The sequence below is a fragment of the Myiozetetes cayanensis genome, unplaced genomic scaffold (genome assembly GCF_022539395.1).
Source record: "Myiozetetes cayanensis isolate MyiCay16 unplaced genomic scaffold, myiCay2020 scf2-11, whole genome shotgun sequence".
In the NCBI taxonomy this organism is placed as follows: Eukaryota; Metazoa; Chordata; class Aves; order Passeriformes; family Tyrannidae; genus Myiozetetes; species Myiozetetes cayanensis.
The window spans coordinates 1,045,970-1,059,229 of NW_026087411.1; positions in this window are offsets into that span (position 1 = coordinate 1,045,970).

A 13,260-nucleotide genomic window follows, 5' to 3' on the forward strand; every position below is an offset into this window, starting at 1 on the left:
AGTGTTTGAGCTGGAGAAGGCATTCAGAAGCAAAAGGTGAGGAGATGCTTGGAATATGAAAAGAGAGGCCAATGCTATATCAACTGATACATAACATTTCTGTAACAATTCCTCCTGAACTGCTCTGAGGAGTTGAGCTCATGTGGAAGGGGAAACCTTGCTGCCAGGTAAATAAATACATGACCTGTGTAACTGCTGACAGCGAGGGGCTCTTGACAGCGACATCCTTTCCCAGAAATAACTGTCTGCTGTCGGGAAACAGGCAGACAAAGAAACTGCAGAGCACGTTAAAACTGGCTAATGACCCACGGTGTAACTGCGAGAGAAAAAAGCCCGTTCCCCTATGGAAGTTTGCTGACAGGCTGGGAACAAAGTGATGACTAAAGAGGACCATGTGCTGCAAAGGGGGGTGATGCACCACATGAATGGGGTTTAGGCACCGTTTATCACAGTTAAGCCACAGCCTGAATGCCACTCTGCTGATTCCTTACATCCATTGTGCCCCAGTATAATCTAGCAGGCAGCAATGTGCCCGGGAGAAGGAGGAAGCTATTTCTATTGTTTTAAACTCGGCTGTGGGCACGGGGGGATTGACAAGGTTGTGCTTTCTCGTTTTTCTAAGATATTTGGAACAACGCTTTGGTCTGGAGGTCTGAATCCTTACATTCTGCTGTTTAAAGTGTTTGAAAGAACTGTGAAATTCCCCTCTGCTGGTTAAATCTGGAGGCTGTCTCTGCACCAAGGTGCAGGTTAAGGCCCCTCATCTGCAGGAGTTTGTGATCCATGGTGCATTTTATTTGGTGGATGCAGAGGGATGTCACTCCCTACATGGTAAGCTGTGTTGGTGACGCTTCCATCATCCCTGTTTAAATAGCTGGCAGTGTGTGGGTGCTTCCAGCTTCTATTTCTGTGACCAGTCTTTGTCCTGGGGAATAAATAAGAGTTCATTTTTCTGGCATTAGTACCCCTGAGATTCCTGAGAGCAGAGTTACTCAATTATTTGTAGAAATGATCATGTATGAAATAACAATACTGTTCTGACCCAGCCATAAAATCTACTCCTTGGGTGGTAGGAAGTGTTGCAATCCTGAGCTGCCCTTCAGTGGGAATTCTGCAGTATTTGGGGAAGAAAGGGAAAAAAAAAGGGACAGAAATAGCCCCAACTTGTGAATGTTTTTTGGCTTAGTCAAGGTATGTCTAAAGCTCACCCACATTGTGAGTGAAATAACTGAATTGTTCTGGAAATCCTGAGATAACAGTTTCTGGTTGCTTTTTTAAATTTCCAGATAGTACTCAGGGAGCGTAGGGAATGAAAGCACATGGGAAAGCTGAGAGGGTTTTTTTTTTTTTTAAATATCCTTATCCTTTTTTTCTAAGAGCCACAGCCAAGACTTATTTGCATTTTCTCCAACCTGTGTGTGGGGGAATGGAGGCACTGAGAGCTGTGCTGGATGTGAAGCTGTGATAATGAACAGCGGTTGAGATGCTTGCAGCAAATCACCAGGATCCCGAGTGGTGCTCAGTCCCGAGGGAAAGGCTGGGATACATTAAGTTGCTTGGTAGCAAAGCCCTCAGGGAGAGGCTTTTCCAGTGGTATCAAAGCCAGTTTGCAGAGCCAGGGCCATCCGGCTAAACTCACCCCAGGATTACCTGTTCTGAAGCACCCTGGCAATAATGAGGTGTCTCTGGTGCCATCACGGCAAAGCAGGAGAGAAAAAACCGGATTTTTCTCCCTGCTGCTGCAATCCAGGAGGCATTAACTTCTGGAAACCAGGAGGCAGCCTTCACCTTGGCTGCTCACATTCCCTGAAATGAAAGATGGGCTGGCAGCTGGGCATTATTTAGTATCAACCAACTGATGTGTCTAATAGGAGAAGTGGGGTTTTTTTAAAACTCTGCTCTAATTGAGGCAGCAAACAAACACAAATCAAAGATCTGCAGCCATGAGAAAAACACTTGAGAGAACAGCCTATTTCTTAGTGACCTGAACCAACCACTAAACTAATGCAATTAAAGCAAGTATCCCTCCTGCCTAGTAGACTAGAAAATTAGGGACCTTTGCCTCTTAGTTCCTGCTGCCACCCTTGGTGGCATCGCTGTATCTTTGGCTGGGTTGGTACATGTAGTACTTGCTGCTCAGTGGTTGTGGACTCTTTGGTTGTGCTTCTGTGGATCACAATTGTTAGAGAAAATGTTGCTATCAGTGAGACAAATCCTACCAAATCACTTGGTAGGATTCCCACTTCCCCCCTGATTTATTTCTCCTCCGACATCTTTTCTCATGTTTTGCACAGCTGAGCTGTGCTCCATCTGTCTGTGGCAGAGATGCTGCTTATTCTTAGTCCAAGATGGAATTTCAGGCTCCTGTTCCTTGGTTACCACTTCCCTTTACCCCAGGACCTGGATATTTGGATGTATGATATTGAGAACTTAAAATTTCAACTGGGGAAACCAAAAGGAATGGAAGCACTTTGGAGGCTGTTGCTGAGCAGCTGCTGCAGTGTGGAGTGTAAGGACCATTCACAGGCTTTGCTACACTCAGCTGCTTCCATGATGTTTTTTCCCCAGTCATTTGTTTCTTTAGATTAAAGTTATGATGTCCTCCTGGCTAATTCCAAGGCGCTCCCTTGAGTCTGAGGTCAGCTGGAGTTTCACAGCCTGTGAACTCCCAGAAACCCCTGTCCCTCTGGGTTTTGCCTTTCCATTTTGTTCCAGGCTTTCCCCAGCGATACAGCTCCCTGCACACAGCTAATCCAGGCACAGCCTTCCGTTCCCTGCCCCTCACTGCTGTCCTGCAGCTATTCCAGCTGAGCTGGCAGTGATCTCTGCTGCCCTGGCTCCTGTTTGTGCTGCTCTCAGTCCCTCTCACAGCCACACTCGGCTGGATCCGGGGGGTGATCCTTCCTGACAGTGTAACCCCCTGGGATTGCATTAGCCAGGCATGCAGAAAGGACAGAGTGCCTGTCTGGTGCAATGAAACAAACACACGAGTGGAAAAATCACCAGCCAGAGGTAGAGCTGGGGCTGCCCTCCTCTGCTCCCCCATGGAGGTCTGGTAGTGCAGGCTCTGCTTCCCCTGCATCTGAAAGCTTGTCCATAAAGCTCCCAGCTTTTTTTCTGTAGGCATCTAGTGGGCTTTCATCTGTTCAAATTGCTCTCTTTCATTATGGAGAAAATGTTAGTATGAAAAAAGTGAGGCCGTGTACGTGCAGCCTTAGGGGAATTGAATCCCTGAGCTGACCCATCAGTTCAGCTCAGAGTCAAGTAAGTTTAATCCAAGAAAACCAAATTACACAAACCAATCTTATTTCTCCTTCATCCCACTTTACAGTAAACAGTGTTATTAGATCCTGAAACTTCGTTTATCCCTCCCTAACCACCTCTAGCTCCTTCCCTGAAGCACCCACTAAATCCCTCTCTGCCTGCATCCCACAATCCTTTCAGAGGCAATTGGCTTACAGCAAACAAGTGGAAGCCCAGTTGGCCACCTCGTTGTCCTTCTGCCTTCTGAGGAACCCAGGGTGACGAAATCCTTCCACAAGGTGCTTTGGTTTTACCTCTTGCTGTAGGTACAGCAGCCAGCTTTCTCCACACCTTCCTGGGCAGTGCTGGTCTCTGCAGTCTCACATTTACAGACACATTCCACTTGGCATTCTGCATGGGGGGAACAATTTAAGACAGCTTCAATCCACCTGTGATCAGGTAAGTGGCTCCAGTGACACGTTGAGGGCTGTAAATGTAAAACCCCAACCCTCATGTGCCCCTTAATGTATGCTTATAATTTCTTTTAAATACGTTTGTGGGAAGAAATGGACGGGAAAATTAGACCTCGTGGCCTTGTCTATACTGAAGAAACTTACCAGGAAATTTAATTTAATTTCTGCTGTCAATCAAATTGGTAGAGTCCCTTTCTCTCTTGAGCTTAAACTTACTGCCTCCTCCTTTTCAGGTAAGTTGTTTCTTAGGACTAAATGAGGGTTGTGGAGGCAGTAGGGGCTGAAACTGTGCAGTCACAAGAGGAGCAGCCCCCAGAAGGGTAATTTGAACTGGTGGTGTGTGGGTGTCACGGTTCATGCCACAGTGAAGTGCCTCACCAGGACTGGAAGCTGGGTCTGGCTGTGGAAACGCCACGCTGGAGGTGGTTCCTCCTTTGCAGCTCATTTCTGCTTGAGCTCAAACAGTGCCGGGGTCTCTCTGGCTGTTAGCTGGAATTAGGGAAGAATCACTCTGGGTAGGTTGTTTTTTCCAAGGCTGTGAGCACTCATATAGTATTTGAGAACTGTCAGGGCAGCTCAGTGGTGATGGAGGTGCTGAGCAGGGCACAGGAAGGCAAAACCTGCCTGATTCCTTCCCAGAGTGCTATTGCAGCTGCCCGGCTGGGATGTGAAGATGGAGAGCTCCAAGCACTGCACACGTGTGTATTATCCTGGACTCCCAGAGTGCTGAAGGGGGAGGAGTGCCATCCATCCCTCCCTCCATCCAGGCCATTTCTCTCAGTCAATACCTGTTCCTTCGCTCTGCACGAGCGGCCCTGGTCAGCGAATGTGTCCCCAGAGGGAGGCTCTGCCTGGTGCTCCGTGCGGAGCTGTGCTGAGCGCTGGGGGAGGATCAGGGATGTTTCCAACGCCGTGATGAGCGAGGGGGCTGAGCCGGGGCCGGCAGACGCCGCTGCTTCCCCTCTGCTCCCTGGAGCCCAGTCCGTCGGTGCCTGCAGCTGCCTGGCTGGAGCCTCGCAGTGCCGGCGGGCGGGGAGCGGTGGAAGCACTGCCTGCTGGCCAGGGGAGCCTGCGTGCTTCCAGGAGGAGGGCAGGCACTGCCCTGCCTGCCGGAGGAGCTCTTCCCAGGGCATGGGCCCTGCTGGAAGCCCTCAGGAGGGACTGCTCAGGTGTCCCGCCTGCTGGACCCGGGACCGCAGTGAAGTGGTGATGGCACTGTGGGCTGTGGTGCTGCTGCAGCACTTCCCAGTTCGGAGCTCCCCATCCTTCCTGGAGAGGCCCTTCATCCTCATTGCTGCAGTGACACAGAGCGATCCAGGGGCCTCCCTGAGGGCTGCCAGAGGCAGCAGGCTGGGGTGGAAGGCATGTGGGATGGGTTTGAGCCTTCAGACTACCTGGGTGTGTGCAAAGTGGTGTCTCCATAACTGTTTATTTATCCCTCTTGAGAAACAGGGAAGTTTGTCCAGGCCATGCAATGCCTCTGGAATGTGAGCTTGGCTGGCTGGGTGTGGGAAGTCAGTACCTGACTCTCACCTGCTGTTACAACAGGTCTCCAAGGAGCTGTGACAGTCCTGGATTGGACACTGGTGGGCTCAGCTGTGTGTTACAAAAAAAAAATGAACATAAATAGAAGAAAAAGGAGCAGAGGTTCCATAAACCTCTCTGTCCAACCAGGAGCTGAGGCTGGAATAGAGCACTGCTTTGGGACCTGTAGTTGAGATGTCTGTTTTCTACAGGCACATTTCTCAAAGGTATTTCCTCTGTCAAACTGGCTATTTTGTACCTTTTTCTCTCCTTTTTCTCTTTTTTCTTTTAATTTAGCTGCTCACACTCTGGATAAACAGAGTTTCAAAGAGCTTTCCAAATCCAGAGATGGGGATGTTATACAAACTAATCTTATGAAGTGAGGTATTTCCTGGGAAAGCCTTCTAGAGGAATTTTTTTCATTAGTGAGTCCCTCATTACAAGATTAAAAGCTAAGCTCCTTCTTCCCTCATTTCTTCCACAAATTAGGTTTTCATAAGACCCTTTATGTGTTTTTCTAAGTACCACAGGTCTTGCCTCTTCTGGCAGAAGTATAAATGTTAATAACACTAATTACTTCACACTAATCCACTACTTTTGGGATCTCTGGCTAGGGAAGTTTAGGAATCCTTCCTTTCCGTGATATCCTAACTGTCGTTGAAAATATTCAGGGCCACATAAGTCATGGGCCATTTTGGATCTAAGGGCTCACCCTCAGCAGTGACAAAACACGCACAAGAAAATGAAAGAGGTTTGTGCCTCCAAAATAAGGTTTGTGTGAATGACTGGGCTGTCTGTCAGCACTGGGAGAGTTTATATTTATTGCATGTATAAATAGGTATGACCATAGCTGATTTGCCCACTGAAAGAAAGTCTGACACACACACACACTGCGCACTGCAGGAAGAGCTGTGATCTCTGCCAGGTCTGATCAAAGCTGTTAATAAGATATTGATTTGTTAGCAGGATTGGCGTGTAGAGTAAAACTAGACTGGAAACTTGTCAGAGCCACGATCCCCCTCTTCCATCGAAGGCAAGGGAAGGAGTTACCCCCTGAGAGCTGGATGAGGATTTAGGTGGCAGAGGGGCTTTCCAGAGGGAATCTGTGTCCTGGGTGACCCAGGGCCCTGTTTTTGTGCAGAGCTCTCAGGCACAGCAATAAGGCTGATGGTTCAGGACGAAGTTGTGCTGCTGGAAACTTGACAGTGTGAATTTTCACCGGCTCTTTGTCAGTGGAATATTCTGAGGGAACAAACTGACGTGTTGCTATGTGAAGCTGATTGCTTTTCTTGGAGTTAGAGCACACAGGAGACTTTTCCTTCCTTATCAGAAAATAGCCTTTGGCCCTGGTGGAGAGAGTCTCCTTTCTAAACATTAACTGTACATCCCAGTATCAGTTCTGGTTTATCGCTGGTAATAAAAGGTCAGCTCCCTGTCTTGAAATGGCTGAACCAGCTGGCTGGATGTTTTGTAACTGAGAACTGTTTCCTTTTGTAACTTAAGTACTTAATTGCTTCTAATTGGTTTCGATTGGGCAGGAGGCTGGGCTGGGAATGCCAGAGCCCAGAGGAAGGGCTGGGAGAGCCTCTGGTAACTGCACCTTATTCATGTGGCAGTGGCATGAGCAGAGGGGTCACTGCGGGGCAGCACGAAGGAAAAGGAGTAGGAGAATATCTGGGAATGATCGCAGACAGAGAGGCGATTGAAGGGTTCTGGGAAAGAGGAGTGAGGTCAGTCCTGGCAAGCAGAACCAGCACAACAGTGTCTGATGAGGCACAGAGTCCTCAGCTCCTCAGTGTCCAAACCTGCTGATGGGAGCACTGGAAACCTTGGAAATCAGCAAGTCATTAGCACTTGGGAGAGCTGCAATCCCGCAACACAATTGGGACTCAAACAATGTTTCCAACTCTAACCCAGGCAACCCAGTCCAGCCATTTGGATCGGTTTTGTGCGTCCAGGATCAAAGGGGAATGAGTCATGGCCTTAGCTGAGGAGAACCAAGAAATTAACAGTTCACTGCAACTTTTTGTATAGCCTGACCTTTCTTTCTCTGGTATGACTCAGGAGTAACTAGAAGAAAATCAGTGTAAATGAGAACAGAATCCAATTTTTGGCATTTGCTGAGACTTAAACCCAGATTATCCCTTGTTCAGAGCGGTGAATAATGTCATCCAGGGCCTACTGACCTCTGAACCAGTACTCACTTCTATGTGCTTGGTGTAAACATATTTCAGTATTATCAATGAGCAGAGTTCACATATTGGTGTAAGAGTTCCTTCCTTGTCTGCTGTTGTCTTTCAGCCTCAGTACTTATGGCATGTTGAATATTGATGATGCTCAGGAATTGCCAGCAGAGACTCTCTATCTCTCCCAAGTAAACGCTGCTGGTGTTCACCAGTGGCACAATAATCCTCAATTACATTGTGCAGGATTAATTAGCTCCAGTGTAAGGCTGCTAAATGAGCCATTGTGTTGTTTGTGAGCAAAAGACACCAAAACCAAGCAGGTCTGAACAATTTCAGTATTACAGGGGGGAGAGGTTTCAAACTGACAGGGGGCAGGGTTAGGTGGGATATTGGGAGGTAATTCCTCCCTGGGAGGAAGTGGCAAATAACCTGCATTTTTCAAACTGCACCTTATGGGGAGCACCTGTCTGCAGAGAGGATTTTTGTCTCCTTGGAGCAGCACAGACTAAAAGCTCCCCTGCTGATGTCACTCAGGGCGTTCCCTGCTGGCTCTGCCACCCGGAGTCAACAGCTACACAACGTGAACATCTCTGCTCACAGAGTTCACCTTTCACTTTGCACCAGTGACAGCTGCTCCTCTGGCACTACAAACCAAGCCTTTTGGGGTTACCACGCAGGGAAATGCCTCTATTTGAACAAATCCACAGCTGGAGGCCGGGGGTTGTAAGAACCTGCCCTCAGCTGTTCAGGAAGAGCTACTGGGTCCTGCTTCTGAGGGGGCTCAAGTGAACTGGGCTGTCAGAGGCTGCTTGCAGTGGCTGTGGTGGTTGCTGGCTCTGAGCTGCTGCACAGGCAGGACAGAACGAGTGAAGGGTTCTCTCACCAGGGCAGGCACAACAGTCTCGTGGCCTTTTTCCCAGCTGTCTAAAAAACAAATTAATGAGAGCAAGTCTAGACCAATTTTTCCCAAACTGCTCAGACAGGCTCTCTGCCTCTTGCTGGTGTTTTGTCAGCATAATGACTGGTGCTTTATTCCCTGCAAGGAGGGCCTTTGGGGAGCTGAGGCTTCCACAGAATTAGAGGTGAGGGGGAAAGCCTCCTGTGAAAGCACGGCTGTAACAGGTGAGCTGGCTGGCAGGAAACACAGAGGTGTCCCTTTAGGGGCCTGGTGACACTGTCTGATCACCAGCTCAGCTCCCACTGCTGTGATTGCCATCACAGCTCTTCTCTGAGAGAAGAATTTGCTGGAGAGCAGCTGCAATCCTGCATTTCTCAACTCCTTGTGCATTTATTCTGAGGCAGCTGGGTTTGGGAGCCAACACCCTTGGCTGGCTGTGCCAGGAGGATCAAACGAGCCTGGTGCTGTCACCAGAGGGTGTTCCAGGAGAGCAGTGGCAGACCTGGAGCTGCACTGTAGTCAGCTGAAAAAGCTGTCACATTGATTACTGTTTTAATGGCTGGAAACACTTTGAAACACAGCAGCTTATGCTCCAAGAACCCAATGTATTTTCTCAGAGCAGATACACTTGAAATAATACTGCTCTAATGCTCTGAGCTGCTCAGCTTCTGTGGGCTAATTAATATCGTGAAGTGGAGAGAGGGGCTCCCTAATTGGCAACTTCAGAGCAATCTGAGGTGTGGAGGGAATAGGGCAGTGATAAAGCCCTTCCAAAAACCTTTGGCAATTACAGTAATTAAGAGAGAGAGGAAGAAGGGGAGATGTTTCCTGGAACAGAGGGACAGTTTCTTGTCTACCCTGGTTTGAGGAGGGCTGGGCTGCTTGCTCAGGGCTCTTTCTCTTGAGTAATTGATGAAGCAGATTCATTCTGCAAGGCACAAGCAAAGGTGGTGCTGACTGGGCAGATTTTGGAGCTCCTGAGGTCTCTGGCAGCAAAGAGAGGACAATGACAGTAGAAGGAAATCATTTATGTTGCAGCAAGAACTCATGTGCTGGCTTTTCTTCCTCCGGGGTGGGAGGGGAAAGAATGGCAGCTTTTGGCTCCTTTTCCCTGCTGGTGGAGGAGAGGAACATAAAAAATGAATGTCACGCTACAGACAGGCACAAATCTCTCAGGAAATCAGTGCTCTTGGCTCATCAGGACATCCCTGCCAAGTGCTGGCATAGAGCAGGGAGAGTAGGAGGCAATATTAACTCAGAGTGTAGTTTCTGATCTCTCCATATCAGCTGATGCTCAGGGATCAGGTGGCTGTTGCTGCAACCCAGGTGCTGCAAGGTTTTTAATTGTATAGGCTGGTTTGCATTGAATTCCTAGCCAAATGTGAGTTATGAAACCAGGTTGTAGGATTTACTCTCTGCAGTCAAGCTTGTGTAGTAGGAAATCAAAGGCCACATTTAGAGCCGTGGCAACTTTGGCCAAACACTGAGAAGTGTGAGAGAGATAATTAGGGAATTACTTTCATTTTTCTCATTCTTTCTGCAGCAGAAGTTAGAGCTGTTTCAGAGGTAAATAGTGAGATCTAGAATGACTTCTGGGAGTGGTGGTTGTGTTCACCTTTCCCTGAAGGATCCTGAAGCCTGTGGCGCTGTCCATGGGTCACAATGCCTGACTTGGTCAACTAAACCTGTGCTGAGCACAAATGTGTTCCCTTGTGGCAGAAATCTTCTGGGCTCCTCTAGGAAAGCTCTTGGCTCTCCTGGCTGTGTGATGTTGGCCTTGAGTCAAGGCAGATGGAAGTGGCCTGTGACAGAATGCTGGATCATCCTTCCACAGCCAAGGAAGGAGAGTGCTCTGAAGCCCAAGCCCTTCCCCTTGGCAATACCAGTTTCCTGCTCCTAGTACGGCCCTGGGCATTGCCTGTGCCTCTGGTCAGTGATTTTTGGCCTTGTAGGACTTAGTTTGTGTGCCTGGAGACTGCAGCACTACCCCTTTAGTACAGTCTGGAGCCCAGGTGGGACACTTGTGGAAAACTTCCTTGGAGGTACAGGTGGGGAGTGCTGGGGGAAGCTGTTCCACTGGTGTCAGCCAGGCTGTGGAGCAGCTATCCCTGCAACGAGTTCCAAGGGGCTCACCCTAGTCTGCTTGCCCACTTACAGAGATGAGATATGAAATAACTGAAGTGATCAGCTGAAAGCCACAGCACTGGGACACTTAATGGCTGGAATTCCTGTGTAACTCCAGTCAGCGTGGGGGGGAAGGGGCTGTGACTGATGCAGGTGAGTTCCCACCGCAGTGGCAGCAGGCTGGGACTGTGGCAGGCTGCTCCAGTCTGCCCTGGGCTGTACCCAGAGCCCCAGGACGGGGGTGAGCCCAGGGCAACCCCCTGCCCTTTGCCCCCAGCCCCAGTTGAGCAAGGCCTGCACAGCTGAGCGTCTGCTGCTCCCAGACAGATACAATAACTGCTCTGTGAGAGCGCTCATACCGATTCAATCTTATCATCGAATCATTCTGTTCCATCGCCCCACTTAATTAGCCATGGGCTTTGGTATTTCAGCAATGCTCTGCCCTGCCAAAACCGGCGAGTATTCCCTGTGTGGTGCACACCCAGCAACTGCCTGTCTGCCAGCCGGGGGCACATCAACAACTGCTCCTCCTGCAGCAGGGCAGTGTCTGCGGCGAGATGGGATTGCCCACTTCTGGCTTTTCAAACCAAAATGATTTAGAGCCCCCAGTCTTTTCATCTGGGCACTCAGCGAGCTGGTGAAAGGAAAGCGAGCTGGCTTCTCGTCAGCTGTTTTGGGAACGTAAACCCTGATGAGTCACACAAAACCCACAACCGAAAGGGTTCCTCGAGTGTGAGTTGTTAATGGGGCCCTTTCTGTTTACAAATGATGAATTCAGGGAGACTCCCCAGGAACACGAATTAGCTGCTCGTTAGCAGGGGGTCAGAGCTACTGCCCATCTCCTGGTCTGCAGCAGGAGCTCTGGACTTGGGGAACTGTAGCAGGTGAGGGTCTGACCTAGTTCTGGTTGTGTGTTTGAAAACATCCTCACATCCCACTTGCAGCACCAAAGTGCCTGATTTGGCAACCTGTGCTGTGAATGGCTGGGATTTGCTTCCTCCTTAGATCTGAGCTGTGAGTAAGTGTGGGTGAGGAGCTCACAGGGTGACCTGTGAATCCAGCCTGGAAGAGCTCGTCGACAAAGGGCAGCAAGGGATGGTTAGGAGTTGGGAGACAGTGCAGTGGTTGGGTCCCTACTATCTGCTGATGCTGAGCCCCATCTTCACTGCCAGGGAGAGAGGGGCCTCTGGCCTACCTGTGCTGAGGAATCCAGTCATGCAGTGGCAGTAGGATCTATTCACCAACCTCCCAAAACCCTGCTCTGCCATCTGAGGCACTGGACACGTGTAAGAAGACACTTTACCTATTTTTGTCGTGCAGCAAATCCTTTTTCCTGCTCTGCTTGGGGCTCAGTCCCATCCCTGGATCTGAGCTCAGTGCTCTCTGTCACTGCCATGGCTGTTCTGTGCCTGAAGGTGGAATTTGGCAGCGGTGTGAATAGATGACATCTGCAATCTTCCCTCACAGGGGACCCAAAGGACACCAACAGGTGCTGATGAGCATCCAGCCAGCAGAGATGTGTTTGTAAATCCTACATGGATCTTACAGAGACTTGGAGAGAGCTTGGAGTTCCTGCAGGAGCAGAGGTGAGGGTTTAGTCTGTTTATCTGGATTGCCCATGTAGGACTTTCATTGCCACAACAGCCCAAAAGTCCAGCTGATGGTTCCTCCTGCTGTGTGTCACAGCTGGATGTGCTGCTGCCTCTTGTCCTTCATGTGGAAATCTCTTTTCCTGTAATCCCTAGGGAAAGCTAATTCCAGAAGTTACATTGGCATGAAATAACCAGTTCCATCTCCGGTAGAATTCCAGCATTCCCATGAACCCCTGGCTTTATTTAAAGCAATGTGGCAATATATGTTCACCTCCACTGAGCTGCAGTTTGTTTGTGGGCCTGTTTGGGGTGCAGAAGGAGTAACTCCAGAAGTCCCACCATCCCTGGTATTCACTGATTCAAAACAGGGATTCTGCTGGCTTTTCACTTGTCTGCTTGAGGAAGTCACTTGCCTTTGTTTCCCTTCGCCACCCTTTGCTGTTTGAGCCCAGAAAACGGCCTGAACCAGCCTTTCCTTGCGTCCTCAGCAGCAGTTTGCCTTTCTGATCTTCTCTATCTCCACATACTTTTTCCACAAAATTTTTCTGCCACAGAGGTTCTTCTAAATGCAAAATGTGGCTCTGTTTAAAGGGAAGGGAGGGGGGAAAAAAAGGCAAGAGGAGGTATAACTTCAATTGTGTGAAACACAACCCTGTCCAGAGCAGCTCAGGCTCCTGCAGTGTGTAAAGACCTTCCCTACCCTTCCCACCGGGCTCCAGGGATCTTCCATGGGATCATAAGTTGAAGTCCAAACAACGGCCCGTTTGGGGTGATTGATGGGGGATGTTGTGCACACACCCAGAGTGTGTCACTTCCAATCCAGAGGGAAGCAATTGCTTCCATATGTTGGCACGTTTGGGGGCTTGGTGTGGAGCCAGTTGTCTGGCTGTGATCAGGCAGCAGCATCTCCCAGTGATGGAAGATTATACCTTGGGAGGGGGGTGCTCACTTTAGGCTGTATTCCTTAAAAGGGTATGAACTCTGAACACTTATCCAGGGTGTAATTTATAGCTCCAGCATGTTTTGACTTTCCATAGATGAAAAAACAGCCCTTTTCTCTATGCCTATGTGCATAAAAATTCCTGCCTGCCCCTGTCCCCCCGGAGGAATCCAATGGAACAATAGCTGCTGCTGGGCTGTGAGCTCACTTGGCTGCATGGGCTGTGCCTGCTGAGGCTTAGAAGGATTCCCCCTCTTTAAGCCCAGTTCCTTGGAGGTAT